This window comes from Enhydra lutris, unplaced genomic scaffold (assembly GCF_002288905.1).
Source record: "Enhydra lutris kenyoni isolate GAN:26980312 unplaced genomic scaffold, ASM228890v2 scaffoldscaffold114, whole genome shotgun sequence".
Taxonomy (NCBI): domain Eukaryota; kingdom Metazoa; phylum Chordata; class Mammalia; order Carnivora; family Mustelidae; genus Enhydra; species Enhydra lutris.
The window spans coordinates 363,847-381,029 of NW_019154198.1; the positions used below are offsets into that span (position 1 = coordinate 363,847).

The 17,183-nt window shown below is 47.1% G+C and overlaps 1 protein-coding gene across 1 annotated transcript in view; it reads left to right on the forward strand.

Annotated features, from left to right (window-relative positions):
• Positions 1-17,183, forward strand: part of LOC111139744 (zinc finger protein 543-like) — a 352,717-nt gene that overhangs the window by 302,800 nt on the left and 32,734 nt on the right. The window lies entirely within an intron of this gene.

Here is a 17,183-nt window from a genome sequence, read left to right on the forward strand (position 1 = left end):
GGGTCCTGGGATTGGGTCCTACATCAGGCTCCTTGCTCAACGGGGAGCCTGCTTCTCCCTCTGCTTGCTGGTCCCCCTGCTTATGCGCGCGCTGTCTCTCTGTCAAGTAAATAAATAACATCTTTTTTTAAAAAAGTCTGGTACTTATTAAGTCATTTTGAAGTCCACTGCCCTCAATGACAGGTAAACAGAATCACTTTCCAAAATGTTTCTTCTAAGGTTTTATTTATTTATTTGACAGAGAAAGACACAGTGAGGGAGGGAATACAAGCAGAAGGAGTGGGAGAGGAAGAAGCTGGCTTGCTGAGCAGAGAGCCCGATGCGGGACTCGATCCCAGGACCCTGGAATCATGACCTGAGCTGAAGGCAGATGCTTAATGACTGAGCCACACAGGTGCTCCTCCAAAATGTTTTTTATAAAACACTGTGGGGAGTATACAATTAATTCTTTAAAATTCCATACTTTCAATAGAATCTTCAAATAGGGGACAAATACCACATTGCATTATTTTATTTTTTTATTCTTTTAAAGATTTTATTTATCAGATAGTGAGAGCATGAGTAGGGGAAGAGGCAGAGGGAGAGGAAGAAGCAGACTCCTCGCTGAGCAGGGCGCCTGACACAGGTCTCGATCCCAGAACTGCAGGATATGGACCTGAACTGAAGGCAGACACTTAACCGAATGAGCCACCCAGTTGCCCCACATTACATGATTTTAGATACGGGACGCCACCTTGAAATAGCCAGATCTGGAAAGCCTGAGCATTTGTTTGGAGCGTACAATTCCGTACCACAATTGGACTTCGTGAACTGAGGTGAGAAGAACGGTTCCTGCGGATGCTCGAGGTTCAGTCAGAAGCGCAACAGCTGTGGTCCCGACCGGAGACTTTATGTGCTGAGTTTCCTGACACCTCACAGGAAAAGGCAAGCTGACTCCGTCTCTATACAGATCTGCGGTATTGCTGAGGTCACTCTCAGGAAAGCCAAACTCCCCATTTATGCAAAAAGAAAATCCAGTAAAAACTCCTAACTCTGGCTACTCATTACATTCCTTAAGCAAAAGAATTCATTTGGATTCCAGTCTCTAAGGATGCTTTTTTGTTTGATCCCTGAATGTCCCTCCTGAAAGCCTAGATCTTCAATTGCGTACCTGGTCTCTTGTACTACACTGAAAGGGGAATGTAAACTTTATGTATGTGTTTTTATTTACTTATTTTTTAGATTTTGAGCTTTTTTGAAAGGAATGTCTACCCCCAGCCTGGGGGTTGAACTCACAGCGCTGGTATCAGAGTCGTCTCCTCTGCCCCACCCAGCCAGCCAGTGGCCCTGAAAGGGGAAAGCTAACTTCATTATCACCCACAATTCTTCTAAAATCATGCTGATCAGGCCCTTACCTATATCTTTGACCTACTTGACCTTATACCCTGGAATAAGTGTGTCCTCCAGCTGCCACACCTAACTTCTCTGTCCCCCAACCAGGCCAACTTCCTCCTACCCCAGAGCATGGTGCTTGTTCCTCTCTCACTGTGACGCTCTTCCCACGGCGACTGAATAACCTGCTCCTTTACGACAGTCTCCAGCTTGAGTGCTGTCTTCTCAGGGTCCTCCCTGACTCTCCAGTCTAAGGCCCATGCTCCATGCACCAAATAGTCTGTGACAGGATTTTTTTTTTAAGATTTTTATTTATTTGAGAGCTCGTAAGAGAGTGAGAATGGGAAGGGGGGGGTAGAGGCAGAGGGAGAAACAGGCTCCCCGCTGAGCGAGGAGCCCGATGAGGGGCTCGGTCCCAGAACCTGGGACCATGACCTGAGAAGGCAGACATTTAACCGACTGAGCCACCCAGGTGCACCTGTGATTAATTTTCCTGTTGGCAAGTGATTGGCTCTGAGGTTGGCCTTAGGTGAAAAAACTCTCACAGGACACCACCCATGTTACACCATCACTTACGTTATTCTCTGTGCACAGGCCCTTGACTATCCATTCTAAGAAGGAAAAGTTCCTTTACAATAAAAAGCTTGAAGGAAGGCCCTTAAGTAGCTGTAGTAGAACTTCTGACTAACCCAGACCAACCCCCTAGGGAGCAGGGGGAGGGATAAGCACACTAGGGCTTCCTGAGACACTGACATGTAGAGGCTGGGCTGGGAGGAAGAGATGAGGAAGGGCAGAAGGAAGATGAAAGTTGAGGAAGGAGGGAAGCGAAGAGATCAAAGCTGAGTAAGGTTGCTTTCTTTCCTTTTTTTTTTTTAAGATGTTATTTATTTGTCAGAGAGAGAGAACAAGCAGAGGGAGAAGCAGGCTGAGCCGAGCAGGGAGCCCGACGTGGGACTTGATCTCAGGACGGTGGGATCATGACCTGAGCCAAAGGCAGACGCTTAACCCGCTGAACCACCCAGGCACCCCAGCAAGATCTCTTTCATCAGCCTAGGAGCATGCTTTAGCCCAATAAGCTAAAGGCTCCTGGAGAGCAGCGTCAAGATCCAGTTCATCTCTGACTGGGGAGTGGGGGGAGCGGGTGAGAGGAGCACCAGGTTCTGGACAGAGTTACAGCTCAGTCATTGCCAGGAGAGTCTGGGCCCTAGAGGAACTGGTGACCCATGTGCATGTGGGTAATGCGAGTGGATAGTCACGGCCGTGGTGTCGGTAGTAGTCAACATCTTAACTGTCCGCCAACAGGGAACTGCATTTCCAGATGAAAATGCCAGCAAGATATCTGAGGTAAACCTTATTTCAGGACGTTTGGATTTACAGAATTTGCAAAGGTAGTATGAGGAGTTCCCATATAGTCCACATCCAGTTTCCCCTATCATTCACTGTGCTTTATAAAGTCATCTCTGCACCCAATGTGGAGCTCAAACTCATGACCCCAAGATCAAGAGTGACTTGCTCTACCAAGTGACCAGCTGGGTGCCCCTCCCCTATTATTAACACATTAGTACAGTATATTTGTCACAACCAATGAATCAATACTGATTCATTATTAGTAACTAAAGTCCATACTTTATTCACATTTTTAAAGTTTTTATCTAAAAGTTTTTACTTTGGGGCGCCTGGATGGCTCAGTGGGTTAAGCCTCTGCCTTCCGCTCAGTCATGATCCCAGGGTCCTGGGATAGAGCCCCACATCGGGCTCCCTGCTTGGCAGGGAGCCTGCTTCCCTCTCTCTCTACCTTCCTCTCTGCCTACTTGTGATCTCTCTGTCAAATACATAAATAAAATCTTTAAAAAAAACAAAATAACAGTTTTTACCTAATATTGTTTCCTGTTCGAGGGTGCTATTCAAGGTACCGTGCTACATTGGGTCATCCTGTCTCTTTAGGGTCCCTTTGACTCTCACAGTGTCTCAGACTTTCCCAGTTTTCCATGATATGGACAGTTCTGAGGAGTCCTGAGCAGATTTTTTTTTTTTTGTAGAACCTCGTTGGAGTTTATCTGATATTTTTCTATGATTAGACTAGGGCTATGTTTTCTGAGGAAGAACCAAATAGGATTTTGAGAGCAACCTAAAATGTACAGGGAGAATAAAAGCCCACAAAATAGATTATATATTTTGTTTAAAAAGATACAGATGATAGAGTTAATTATCCAGATAAAATAGATTAGTACAATTTTTTTCCCTATGGTACGCATGCAGAAACAGACAAGTAGACAAATGGAACCAAACAGAAAGCCTGTTACATGTGAGAACTTGGAATGGCTACAGCCTCCAGAATCCGTGCCGGGAAAGGATAGTGCGAGGTAAGGAAAACGGCCGACTGTATGAAGAAAAACGAAGTTGAGCCATGCACTATACAGCAGATTTTAAAATGCCAAATTAAAGATATGTGAAAGGTTACAGTAAATGGAAGATGATGTATAAGAAAACCTATGTTACACTGAGATAGAAAAGAGTTACTTAAATAAAACGCCAAACACGATGGGAAAAATTGCTGGAATTGAAAACTGCAGTTGAAAAGTTAAAAAAATTAGATAAATCCAGATGCTTGTAGTGATGGGGATTTTAAACTGTTCAAAAATGTATTTCTAGAGTCCCTATTAAAAGCCAGACCCTCCGCCTTCCCCTAGGCACTGTGAGCAAAGCAGACAAGATAGCCATGGCCTCATGGAGAGTCAGGAGATAGCAAACAAGTGAATTGTACAGTTGTCAGAGGGTGAATATTTCCAGGGCAAAAAAGGGAGGAGGGAAAGGAGAGGATGCAGAGGGTACAGTCACAATTTTAAGTGAAGTGATTAGCAAAGACCTCACTGAGAAAACTACTTGAGCAAAGACTTGAAGCAAATGAGAGAGGAAGAAGCCATGTTGACATTGAGACAGGTATGTTGCGGGAACTGGGGATAGCAGCGGGTGCCTGCCTGGCCTATTTAAGAGAGAGCAAGAAGGTTAGGCAGTTTGGAGAAGAGGATATAGAGCATGAGCAGGTGAGGTCCTAGACCTTAGGTGGGGGTGTGAAGCCGATTATATAGGGCCTTACAGGATGGACCAAGAAACGGTCAGATTCCTAAAATATTTGAAAGTTAAAGCCAACAGAATTTCCAGCCTGATTAGATGTGGGTCATAAAAGAAAAATGGGTCGAGAATGATTCCTAGATTTTTTTTTTTATTTTTTATTTATTTATTTATTTATTTATTTTTTGGCCGGAGCAGCTGGCATGTCCCGTGTGAGGATAAACTCTGGCAGGGAGAGTTCGGGTGGAAACATGGAGAGTCCGGTTTGGTTGAGTTTGAGACGCTTGTTAGAGACAACAAGGTAGACAGACAAATCCAAGATTCAGGAGAAAAGTTGAGTCTGGAGAGAGAAATCTGGAAGCTTCTTTGATTCCAAAGATATTCTGGTTTCTGAACTTTCTTATGGCTCCCATAGTTTCTTAAATGTGTCTCTCTCCCTCCCCTTCCTGAAGCAAGAATCTATCTTGTTAGTTCTTGTTTTTTTTTTTTAGATTTTATTTATTTATTTGACAGACATAGATCACAGGTAGGCAGAGAGGCAGGCAGAGAGAGAGGAGGAAGCAGGCTCCCCGCTGAGCAGAGAGCCCGATGCGGGGCTCCATCCCAGGATACTGGGATCATGACCTGAACTGAAGGCAGAGGCTTAACCCACTGAGCCACCCAGGCGCCCCTATCTTGTTAGTTCTTAAATGCCTGTACCTTTCTGAAACCCCCAATGCTCAATGCTCAGAAAACGCACATTTTCATCTCACATGATGGAAACTGGTTTTCCCTAACCCTAGTACAGCTTTTTCAAAGTTTAAAAATGGAATTCCCACAACTTCTGGCAAGCCCAGTAGCCCAGTAGGTTTTTAACCCAATTTTTAGTCCACTTCCCTGTCCAAACAAACAAAATGGAAACTTAGTCAGGTGTGAGGGGCACTTACCGTTCGGAGAGTTCTCTGGGGCCGTGTTGGAACGGCGTTCTGAAGTCTGAGGATCAGACTGGGAGGCAGCTTCGAGGACGGGTTTATATCATCAGCCCGCACGGCCCCTCCTGTCTATTTAATCTTTAGTGATTCTGAAGTTTTATCTTTGCCAATTGAATCACTTCTTAGAACCATAAACCCTTTTAATCTAGGAAGGGCTAGATAAGCCTCCTATTCTTCCATTGACAGAGATTTAATAATTTATACTAAGCCTAACCCTAACCCTAACCCATCACAGGACCATCTCCAAGACCTACTGTTTTCACATTTTTTCAACATTTATTATATACATTTTTTAAGTTGCTTTTTTTAATGTTCTTCACTTATCTTTTGAAGTGGTGACCTTTTCTTATTAAATTAAAAGAGTTCTTGGGGCACCTGGGTGGCTCCATTGGTTAAGCTTTCAGCTCAGCTCATGATTCCAGGGTCCTGGGATGGAGCCCCACATCAGGCTCCCTGCTCAGTGGGGAGTCTGCCTCTCCCTCTCCTTCTGCCAGCTGCTCTACTTGCTTGTGCTCTCTCTCTCTCTTTCTGTCATATAAATAAACAAAAAATTTTTTTAGAAAGATTAAAAGAGTTCTTAGTGAGCCTGGCTTGCTCAGTCTGTAGAGCATGTGACTCTTGACCTTGGGATCATGAATTCAAGACCCATGTTGGGTGTTGGGCATACAGCTTTTTTAAGGAAAACAACAAACAAATAAAAAGCAAATGAAAATTAAAAGAGCTATTTTAATTAGTGCCAGGATTAGGGATGGAAAGCGAAGTTCTCACCTCAGGAGCAATTTAAGAGGGTGCAAAAAATTCTGTCTTCAATATAAATCATATTTGGATGCAATACTTAAAAAACCAAAAATTAATTGTAAAAAGTCCATGTATATAAGGTATAAAAAATGTAAATAAAAACAAGATCCTACCCCACGGGGGCAAGAGTGGTTTCAGGTGAGATTGCCTGTGCAACGAACATAAAGGTCTCTCCCTTGCAATCTCTTCTCGAGGTCACTGATCAGCCTTGATGGAAGTGACAAATTCTGGTAGTTGTTGGTAGCTGCAATCCACAGTACGCAGGATAAGAAGGAAAGTTTCGTTTTATTACACATATATGTTTGTGTTATTTTAAAACACTTTAAAGAGGAATTAAATAAGTAATACAAGTTTTATTTATTGAGATATTTGACTTCTTTTTGGTTTTTAGACAGATTTATTTATTTATGTATTTGAGAGAGGGGGAGGGGCAGAAGGAGAGAGAATCTCTCTTTTTTTTTTATTCATTTATTTGACAGAGAGATCACAAGTAGGCAGAGAGGCAGGCAGAGAGAGAAGGGGAAGCAGGCTCCCTGCTGAGCAGAGAGCCCGATGCGGGGCTCGATCCCAGGCTCCTGAGATCATGACCTGAGCTGAAGGCAGAGGCTTAACCCACTGAGCCAGCCAGGCACCCCAAGGAGAGAGAATCTTAAGCAGACCTCACACTCAGCTCAGAGCCCGACTCGGCGCTCAAACCCACGACCCTGAAATCCCAACCTGAACTAAAGCTGAGAGTCAGCCGCTTAGCTAACTGTGCCACCCAGGCACTCCACATGAGCTATCCGACTTCTAACAAATAAAATGTGATCAAATATTAAATCTTTCCTGAAAGTTCTTTAATCAGGACAATAACATACTTATCAGGAAACTTTTATACTATAGTCATGTAAAACAGCAGTAAGTTTTATGTCATTCGCTTCTGTTTATTAAACCTTTTTTCTATATTTTCCACCAAATTGGTCTAGACACCTAGAGCACAATTTTCTGCCATTTGTACTTATTAATATGTCTATTTTTGATATATATTTTTATGTATACCTACTTGGATTTAAATATCATAACTTATATGATTGGTTAGTGATTATAAATTAAATATTTATTATACTTATTCCAATTAAATACTATATTTATCTTAAAATATATTTTTTAAATTTATACTAAAAGTTTTAACATATATGTGGCATCTAAAAAGCCAATCAGGGGCGCCTGGGTGGCTCAGTTGTTAAGCATCTGCCTTTGGCCCAAGTCCTGATCTCAGGGTCCTAGGATGGAGCCCCACATCTCTTCCCTGCTCGGCGGGAGGCCTCCTTCTCCCTCTCCCACTCCCCCTGCTTCTGTTCGCTCTCTCTCGCTGTGTCTCTCTGTGTCAAATAAAGAAATAAAATCTTTTTTTAAAAAGTGAAAATCGGGGGCCCTGGTGGCTCAGTGGGTTAAAGCCTCTGCCTTCAGCTCAGGTCATGATCCCAGGGTCCTGGGATGGAGCCCCGCATCAGGCTCTCTGCTCAGCAAGGAGCCTGCTTCCCTTCCTCTCTCCCTCTCTGCCTGCCTCTCTGCCTACTTGTGATCTCTGCCTGTCAAATAAATAAATAAAATCTTTTTTTTTTAATAAAATAAAATAAAAAAGTGAAAATCATTGGCCATTGTGAAAAAGATGTTCTCAAATTTTTGTCAGTGAAAATCTCTGAGCTTGTGGAGATTACATTACATTTCAGAAGAGCGGAAACACAATTTAGGAAAGATGGGGAAATTCTCAACCTCATCAGTGTCTGGGAAAGGAAATCACAACCATCATTAAATTCCATTTTACACTGATCTTATTGGCGAAATATAAGAAGTTTGACAATTCCAAGTTGTTCATTAAGATCTAAATGAATAACATCTCTTGCCTCTTCCAAAAACTTGGAAACTTCCAACAACTTGGCATTTATTGGGGTGCTCGGGTGGCTCAGTCTGCCTTCAGCTCAGATCATGATCCCAGGGTTCTGGTATTAAGCCCTGCAACGGGCTCCCTGCTCAGCGGGAAGCCTGCTTCTCCCTCATCCCTCTGCTTGCTGCTCGGCCTTCTTGTGCTATCTCTCTGTCAAATAAAAAAATAAAATCCTTTTTAAAAGACTATTTAAAAAAACCCTTGGCATTATCTTTAAAAACTGAAAATTTTTGGACTCTCCCATGATGCAGCCATTTCCATCCTGATTTTACAAGGGAAACTTTTCCATACGTTTTAAGATTTTATTTGAGAGAGAGAGTGTGTGTTTAAATTTTACTTCTACCTTCTTAGGATCTCTGGATGGGCCTGAGAATTAATTTGACGTAAGACAGATTAACAGGAGAGAAGCTTATAAATTTATTTAATTTGTTTCACCTGATACACAAGACTTCATAAGAAAACGAAGACGCAAAGAAGTAGGAAACCTAAGTGCTTAAATGTTAAGTTGAACAAAGAGAGGCAATTGTTCAAAAGTAGCTAAAATAAATGGGGAGACTAAAGGAAGATAAAAGTTATCTTTAGAACAAGATTTTATTTTTCTGAGTGAGAGAGGGAGTACAAGCGGAGGGAGTGACGCAGGGAGAGTCAGAAGCAAGCCTTCAGCTGAGCAGGGAGCCCAACTCGGGGCTCAACCCCAGGACTCTTGAGATCATGACCTAAGCCAAAGGCAGAGGCTTAAACTACTGACCCACCCATTGCCCCAAAAGTTATCTTAACCAGGTCTGTTTATATGGATTTCTGTTTGTTTGTTTTGACTCCTCATGTCTGGTGATAACAATGTTTCTTTGCTCCCAGCATATTTTTGCCACATTTTTGTCACACTTTGTCACATTTGTCACTATCACTCATCCTTTTTCCCTCCCACTATCCCTCAATCTATATTTTTCTGAACCATTTAAGAGCTTCATACTTCATGTATCATATTTGTTTGAATTTTCTGAGAACAAGGATATTATCTTACACAACCAGAGGACAATTTCTAATGTCAGAGAATTTAACATCAGGTCAGTAGATTCATTTCGCCCGGATCACATTGCATTCATCATGTAAAGTCCATTGTATGTAATATGGTCCATCCCAGTAATAGGCCAATACCAGATTTTATCTAGTTAGGCAGAAGTATGACTTTTTACTGTCTTTATTTGGAGATTAAGTATGGTTTAAGGACATGTATGTGGGTGCCAAGTTGACAAGAGGTGGAATATGATGGCTAGTTTTATGTATAAACTTAGCCAGTTATTGGATCAAACACTGATGTAGTGTTGCTGTGAAGATATTTTATAGATATGCTCAACATCTACAAATGATTGGCTTTAAGCAAAGGATTTTATTTGGTAGTGGGTGGGCCTTATCCAATCAGTGAAAAGGTCTTATGAGTTTAAGTAAGAGTTCCCAGAGGAAGAATTCAGTGTCAAAACTGCAGCATTAGCTTTGTCTGGAGACTTTCCAGCCCACTAGCCTACCCTCTAATCTATGGATAGAGTAAAACTTGCCACGCCCCACAATCACATAAGTGAATTTCTTGAAATAAATCTCATATACATATTGTACCTATATATGTATATGTAATGCCCATATATACACCATATAGTTATAACAGGTGTACATGTAAACATTTATAAAACATATATCTTACTGGTTGTCTGCAGAACTCTTGATATATCTTCATTCCTTGACTTGATTAATAACTTGTCACTATGATTCTCTCTCATCTTAGAAATATTATCTCAAGAGCATGTCTATACTCCCTGATTCCAGTTCTCAACCTATATGCATCCTCAAATCATCAAAAATGCATTTTATTCTCCCAGCTTCACAGTTATGGGGAAAAAAAAATCACCAATGGTGAATTCTAAGATTGCTTAATGTACCTCCGGGTGGACATTAGAACCCGTAATGTGAGTTTGTTGGTTTCTTGACATCAACCAGTTAACAAAGCCAGACTGGTCCAGGATTCATGCTCTGTCCATTCTCTTCTCCAGTCTACACTCATTACTCTGATGGTCTTACCTAGTATCATGATTTGGAATATCAGTGTAAGCTAGTAACTCCCAAATGTATGGGTAGTGTCCACACAAAAGGAACAAAGCTTTTTTAAAATCTTAAAGAGAAAGAGAGTTTTATTTAAGCTCAGGTTAGGACAGCTAACCGGTATACACAATCTTCACAAAGAAGAGAGTGCTCTGGGAAGGAACATTTGGTGCACTGTTATATTTTTGTTTTTACATAAAGAGTTACAAATCATCATGAACAGGCATTCCAGAAAGTTACAGACTTTCTCTTATGCTTTTAGTATGTGCAAAACTTTATGTATGACTTTAAAGTACGACTTTAATCTTATGGGAACCAAGGAGGGTTTTTTTTTCCCCTTTATCTTTATGTTTAGAATGCTGTTTGGTTTTTGTTTTTGTTTTTCAACAAAGCAGATGAGCAATGTGTGCTTGGGGCAGAAATAGAGGCTATGCTTTGATGTTTGCCAAGTCATTTTGACTTTAGTAAATGCTCAAGTATAGCTTCCCTGAGAGCCCCAAAACAGGGCCCACAAACACGGAAAGTTGAAATTTTTCCTTTATTTCATCAAATTATCCTTTATCAGTCATCGGTAACACACGCCTTGTGGTCTCACAGACGTTTCGGACCGCAGATGCTCACAGCTGGAGTCCCGAGTCCCCCCTCCAAGCTTCCTCCATGTGCTCCTCCCCACCTCACAGGATGGCAAATCCATTTCTTGGTGATCTGGGCCAATTACATGACTCAGAATGTCATTCATCGCATGAAAAAGGCCCAGGAGAGTGTGCAGCTCTCTGCGGAGAGAAAGGGGACTTCCGGTGTCCTTCTTGGCAGGATTTTTACACTACTTTTTTGGGAGGACCCGGGAAGGGGGTACCAAAAGGGGAAGTCAGCAGGCCAGCCTCGAGTCGAGGGCGCGGTCTCTGCCCTTGCTTGCGTGCCCCCGCCCGACGAACGTCCCTGCTTCCCGAGCCTCAACTGCCCCAGGCCCAGAACGAAGGCTCTCGCTCCTGCCCCTTGCCTGTCCTCTCGAACTGTAAACAGCCCGACAGGTTGCTCAGTTGCTCGCGCTTCTTTCCCTGGAAGGAAACTCCTGCGAAGACCCGCCTCGCGCAGTAGGACACGAAGGAGGGAAAACCACAGTACCCAGAAGGCATCTGAGGCAGCGCTGGCCAATGACAGCCCCGGACGGGGCGTCTCCTGCGGTTTGCGTCCGGGGGCGGGACTTCCGGGTGTTTTCACGGCCGCCGCCATTAGCCCCTGCCGTTCGCTCCCGAGGGGCGTTGACTTGCTGAAGACCGGGCCGGCGCCACAGCGGCTCCACGCCTGGAGAACGAGCCGGGAAGGAGGAGAGGACTCACCGCGTTTTGTAGGGTCCGGGCCCTCTTTGGCGGGCGTGCCACCCCCCACCTCCGACCGCCCCCTGGGCCGCGGCCTCTGCAGCCGCCCTCATCCCCGCAGTCGCCAAGGGCAGCGCCCGCGTCGCGGTGCCTTTTGCGCAGGGGACGCTGCGGTCCGGCCTCCCGCTCTGCGCCGAGGTCGCCAGAGCGCGCGGGGCAGAGGTGCGGCCAGCAGGCTGCCCCGGTGCTCGCCGCTGCAGCCTTGCTCGACCGGGGGGCCCCGTGATGGCGGCGCCGCCGACCGGCCAGGCGCAGGTCAGTGGAAGTTGGTTTCGGAAGTGCTGCTTCTCTCGAGGGGCGGGCGGGAGCCGCGGCGGCCGCCGGACGCGTGTCCACAGGGGTGTGTGTCGGCGTGCGCGGCTGGCGCGTGATCCCCGGACTCTCAAGTGTGTGGTCTCTGACTTCCAGTGCGGGAGGAGTGAGGGATGCTTCCGCCGGGGACTCCCCATGTTCTTCGAGTAAATTCCATCCCCCCTTGCCCTGGGTTGATGCACGCTTCCCACCTGCCCTCCTCCAGCAGGCGACCTGGGGCACCGGACGGAGGGGGACAGCTTTTCTGACAAGTGCGTGGACGAAGTGGGGGACGCGGGTTGTTGAGGGAAGCCCGCGAGGGTCTGCGAGGTTGCCGTGGCTGCTCCCGGTGGTCCTGCAGGACGCTCCACCGACCCTCAGCACGCCCGCCGCGTGGCCAGTGCCTGTGGCGTCAGCAGCCGGTTGTGCTGCGGGTCCTGAGGTACCCTGGCTCCAGGGAAAGGACTGGCAGCTCAGGAGGGAGAAAGGCTTATGGTTCATGGTGGCATCTCCCCGACTCTGGGAGGCCCAGGCGCGTCCAGCGAGCCTGGGGAGCAAGTCCGGGCCCTGCCTTGTCCCCAGGGAGACGCCGCCCCTTCAGCTGCCTTTCCTGAGAGGTTGGTGAGGAGGGCGCGGCTCCCCCGTGCATGTTCAAGGAAATATTTGGGGGAAGGAAATGTATTTCAGAGCAAAACCCGGGGTAAGTGCTTCGCAGCCTCGATCCGCTGCGGTCGCTCTGGTTAGGCAGGAGGGCCCGGTTCCACTGGTCAGTGCCGTGCTGGAGTAGTCGGTCCTGAAACCGCACTTTGGGTGGCACGATGTGAGGCTGCTGGCCTGGTGGGGCTCCCTCAGCCTTTCAGGGCCGGTGGTGCCAAGATGATGAGGTGTTTACCTCCCAGGCTGGAGACACCTGCAGATCCCAGAGCCCGCTGAGCACGGAGTCACTCCTGTCCAAGTCTCGCAGCTGTTGTTGCTGATGTGGGAACTATTACTGTATTGGTCCAGAATCCCAGCCTCAGAGAAGTGATGTCCTCTCGGTAGCGCAGCTGGCCAGTGTCGGTGTCAGCGGTCTGGATGCAAGCCGCAGGAGACTGACTTAAGACCTGGGGCCTTGTAGTCCCTTTGCCCAGGATGCGAAGCCCTCAGCATGGGGCAGGCAGCTAGCAGGACCGGTGAGGCTCAGGTACTGCTGTTGTTACTGACACCGTTATTACATGCCCGCTCATTCCTCGGACGTCCTAGAGCCCTTGCTGTCTGCATCTCCCAGTCCTCGCATCATTTCCTTTGTCTGTGTGACCTTCCAGGGCCTCCCACGGAGGAGGCTTCTCCCTTGCACTACCGGAGCACATCCAGAGCAGGGCCCACCTCCCCCTCGAGCCCAGCACAGAGCTTGGCCCTCAGGAGGTACTGGGTGATGGGAGCCTTGATCACTCTGCATCTTTACCGGGGATGTAGGGATGAGCTCTGATCCCATCCAGCAGCCCCAAGGCCAACGCTACTCTCTCTGTTTGACTTTGCAGGTATCTGTGACCTTCGATGATGTGGCCGTGACTTTTACCCAGGAGGAGTGGGGGCAGCTGGACCCGGCCCAGAGGACCCTGTACCAGGAGGTGATGCTGGAAAACTGTGGGCTTCTGGTGTCTCTGGGTAAGTCCTCCCCACTCCACCATGGGGACACCTGCTGCCTCCTTGTCAGAGCACCTTCTGGCTCCAGGCCTGGCTGGTCAAGAAGACCTCTGGAGCCCTCCCCGTGTCCCTCCTCCCTGCAGCTTCAGCCATTTTCTAGATTAATCTCTTTGGACCTGCTGTCCTGTGTCTGTTTGGGCAAGAAACAGTTCCTCTTTGGCTCCTAGAAAACCGTGGAAGGAAAAGGGGGGTGTTCTGCAGAACACAAAGGGAGGATTTCCAGCTGGTGCCGTGAGGCTCTGGTAGAGGAACTGGGAACCACCACGATGATGCCGTGGCTTCTGGTCTCTTGTCCTGGCTTCTCTCCCTGGCTCTCTCTGCTCATGTCTCTGTATGCAGGAAGGTTTTTCCCTGCCTCATCAAGTAGTGACAGGACTGGCCACCGGTCCCTGCTCTCTCGGCCCCCAGAGCCTCGTCTCCGCGTCTTGGCGTGCTTCTACGGTTCCTCTCTGTCTGTCTGCTGCCGGGCCGCGTGGGGTGTTCTTGAGGCAGGAACGGCCACCGGAGCCAGTGCTTCTCTGGACCTGTCACCCCAGTGCCCAGCACAGACTGGCCTCCGTCCGAGGTTCTGATTTCACAGTCCGGAGGGGGAGCTGACTGCGCGAGCCTGATGGGCTCAAGTGTCCTTAGCAGGCCTGTGAGTGATGGATGTTCTCCAAGGAGGGAGTGAGTCAGGCAGGCCCCTGGGAGGCCTTTGCCTTCAGCGCCGACAGATACTGTCCCAAAGGACATGGTCCCAGTTATGGGGCTTCTCTGTGTTTGTGCCTCCGTGATGGTCCCGAGGTTCAAGGGCCAGCATCCCCTGCCGGCCGAGAGACGTTAGAGTAAAGCTCCTCGGCAGCGGGCAGTTGCGCCCCCAGGAGACACTTGGCGATGTTGGCGTGCCCTCTGGGTTGTCCTGCCGTGGGTGTAGATGGGACTGGCATCTAGGGGTTCGAGTCCGGAGATGCCGTAACCCCCTCTGATGGATGCGACAGCGCCCGCTCAGTGACGAATTGTGCCGCCTGCTGCGTCCCGAGCGCCGCGGCTGAGAAGCACCAGCTTCGATGTTTCTCTCCTTGGGGAGAATCCGCACAGGCCGTTCAATTTGAGGGAAAGGGGGGCTATAAATCCAGAGCCGAGGATGAGACGTGCCTGTTCTTGGAGAACTGGAATTACGTCTGCCAGGGAGAAGAGAAAAAGCAAAACTAGAACAGCTGGATAGATTAAATATTCCGTAACAAAATGTTTCAGAATAGAAGTCCACGCTCTCCTCCTGCTGACCTCACCCCTCACCTTCAGTGCTTTCCCGGAGCTCACTCCGCTCGCTGTGGCGTCTGCTCCTGCGTGTTCTGGGGCGTTTCAGCCTCTCACACGGTCGCCCCTTCTGCGCATAGTCCCCACCTTGCCATCTGCGTCCTGACCGGCAGCTCTCAGGGAGGCTTCTCCCTCCGCCTCACATTCTCTCGTCTTCCTGGTTATAACCCGCTATGCCTGTGGTTCTCATTCAGGGATGATGTCGTCCCCCCAGGACACTGGGCAGTGTCTGGAGACATTTTTGGTTGTCCCAGGTGGGATGGAGGTGGGACAGGCACTGAGTGGGCGGAGACCTGGAATGCTGCTGGACATCCTTACAAAGCACAGGACAGTTGTCCTCCTTGTGTTCTTAGCAAAGAATTATCTTGACCTAAATAATCATGCCCGTGAACCTAAATAATTATGCCAGGTTGAGAAGCCTTGTTTCAGAGAGGATAGGAACAGTGCCTCAGCTGGCATTGAGAGACGCCATAATTGTTCCTGGCAAGTCTGGGTTTAGTGCTGAATCTTAATATACTTTCTTCACTCGCCTCACACTCCGATTGTGGGTACTTTTCCCTTTACAACAGAGGGAGTAACCTTGAGTTTGCGGCCCTGAGTAGGCAGCATTAGGACGCTGGGACTTAATATCATTTAGATTTCATTGCTGAGTTTTCGTGGTGACCTGCCACCAAAGGAAGTGACTCTAGGTTTCCCATTTACTGAGTGATGCCTGATTCTTTGTTTGAAGAGAAGAGAAATTAAACATGGATCACGTTAAAACGCAGTTCATAATCATCAGCACAAATAGCCTGAGCACTGACCAGGCAGGACTCTTCAGGGATCATCTTGCTCTACTCGTTTAAATTCCCACAGCATTCCCCCGGTAGTAACTTGTACTTCCAGGATTTCAGTTTGTAGAGGTGACTTAGTGACAGAACAGGGAGGTTAATGCTATTGTATGTCTTACATTTCTATATGTGTGTATTTGTGTGTATATATATACACAGGCAAACATGTACATACATGCCTTCGTGTGTGGTAGTTGTGTGTAAAAGAAAAAATCTTTTTCCTCTACTCAGCAACTTCTGATATCACAATTTTGTTTTCACACCACACAGTTCTGACGCTGCCCCCCCTGGGGTTAGTCTGGATCCCGCAGGTTAAGGGCTCAGTCGCCTAGGTTGGCTCCTCCCCCTCCCACGCATCCACTTCAGGTGCCAGGCGCAAGTCCAGGTTGTCACCCGTTCTGATCAGCTGGCTGTAAGTCAGAGATAGGACCCCTTCCTCAGAGTTGATCGTTTACCAGGGTGGCTCACAGAACTTAGGAAAGCACTTACTTAATATTACCTGTTTATTATAAAGGATTAGATTTAGAAAGCGCTAAATGGAAGAGATGCAAAGGGCTAGGGACTTAGGACAGGACACTGAGCGCCGATGCCCTCCAGGCTTGGCACCCTTCTAGCACCTTGTTGTGTTAACCAACCTGGAAAGTCCCTGAACCGCTTTAGTTGGGAAGGCTTCATTACGTAGGCAGGATTGATAATTCACTGTCGTCGGTGATTGAACTCAATCTCCAGCCCTTCTTGTCTCCACAGAGGAAGCTGGGATGGAACTGAATGTTCCAATGTTACAGTCACGTGATTGGTTCCCCAGACCTTTCCGCCTTAGGAGTTTTTTAAAAGTCACCTCAGGAACATAATAGAATTCCTAAAAGAAGAAACCAGAAAGGCCCTGTATCTAATTTCTGTCTTAGGAGAGGCAGTCAGTGGACATTAGTTGGGGTGAAGGTTTTAGTATCCAAGTGGAGTCACCTTCATGGTTGAGGTACTGGTCTGGGACGATGTTGTCTGGGTGTGTGACTGGGGTATTCTTTGCAAGTGAGTACCCTCTTGAGTCGATGGGGGTTTTGCCATGTTTGGTTGAAACAGTGGTGTTAGTGTGGGGTGTAAGTAGGTCAAGAGGCCTTTTATTAAGGCAAGATAGAGACCCTGTAGGGGTTCTTAGTCACACTGGAATTTGAAAAGGAGTTGTTTGAAGTGACCATTTTGTCTTTTACTTTAAACAGCTATTAGGAGAAGTTTGGGGCATGTTTTGGCCCTGAAAGCTCTATTGAATGTCTCTTCCCAGAGCATACGTAGCATTGCATAATTTGAGAAGTGAAATGTGTATCCATTGTCTACAACTCTGAAGGGGATAAGGAATGTCCTGGCAGTGCCTGGTATTGTGGCCCTTGCATGTGTAGAGATATGTGATTTTGACTTCTATTTGGAGTGTCTCTGAGACAGGAGATTCTTTTTTTTTTTTTTTTTTTTTTTTTTT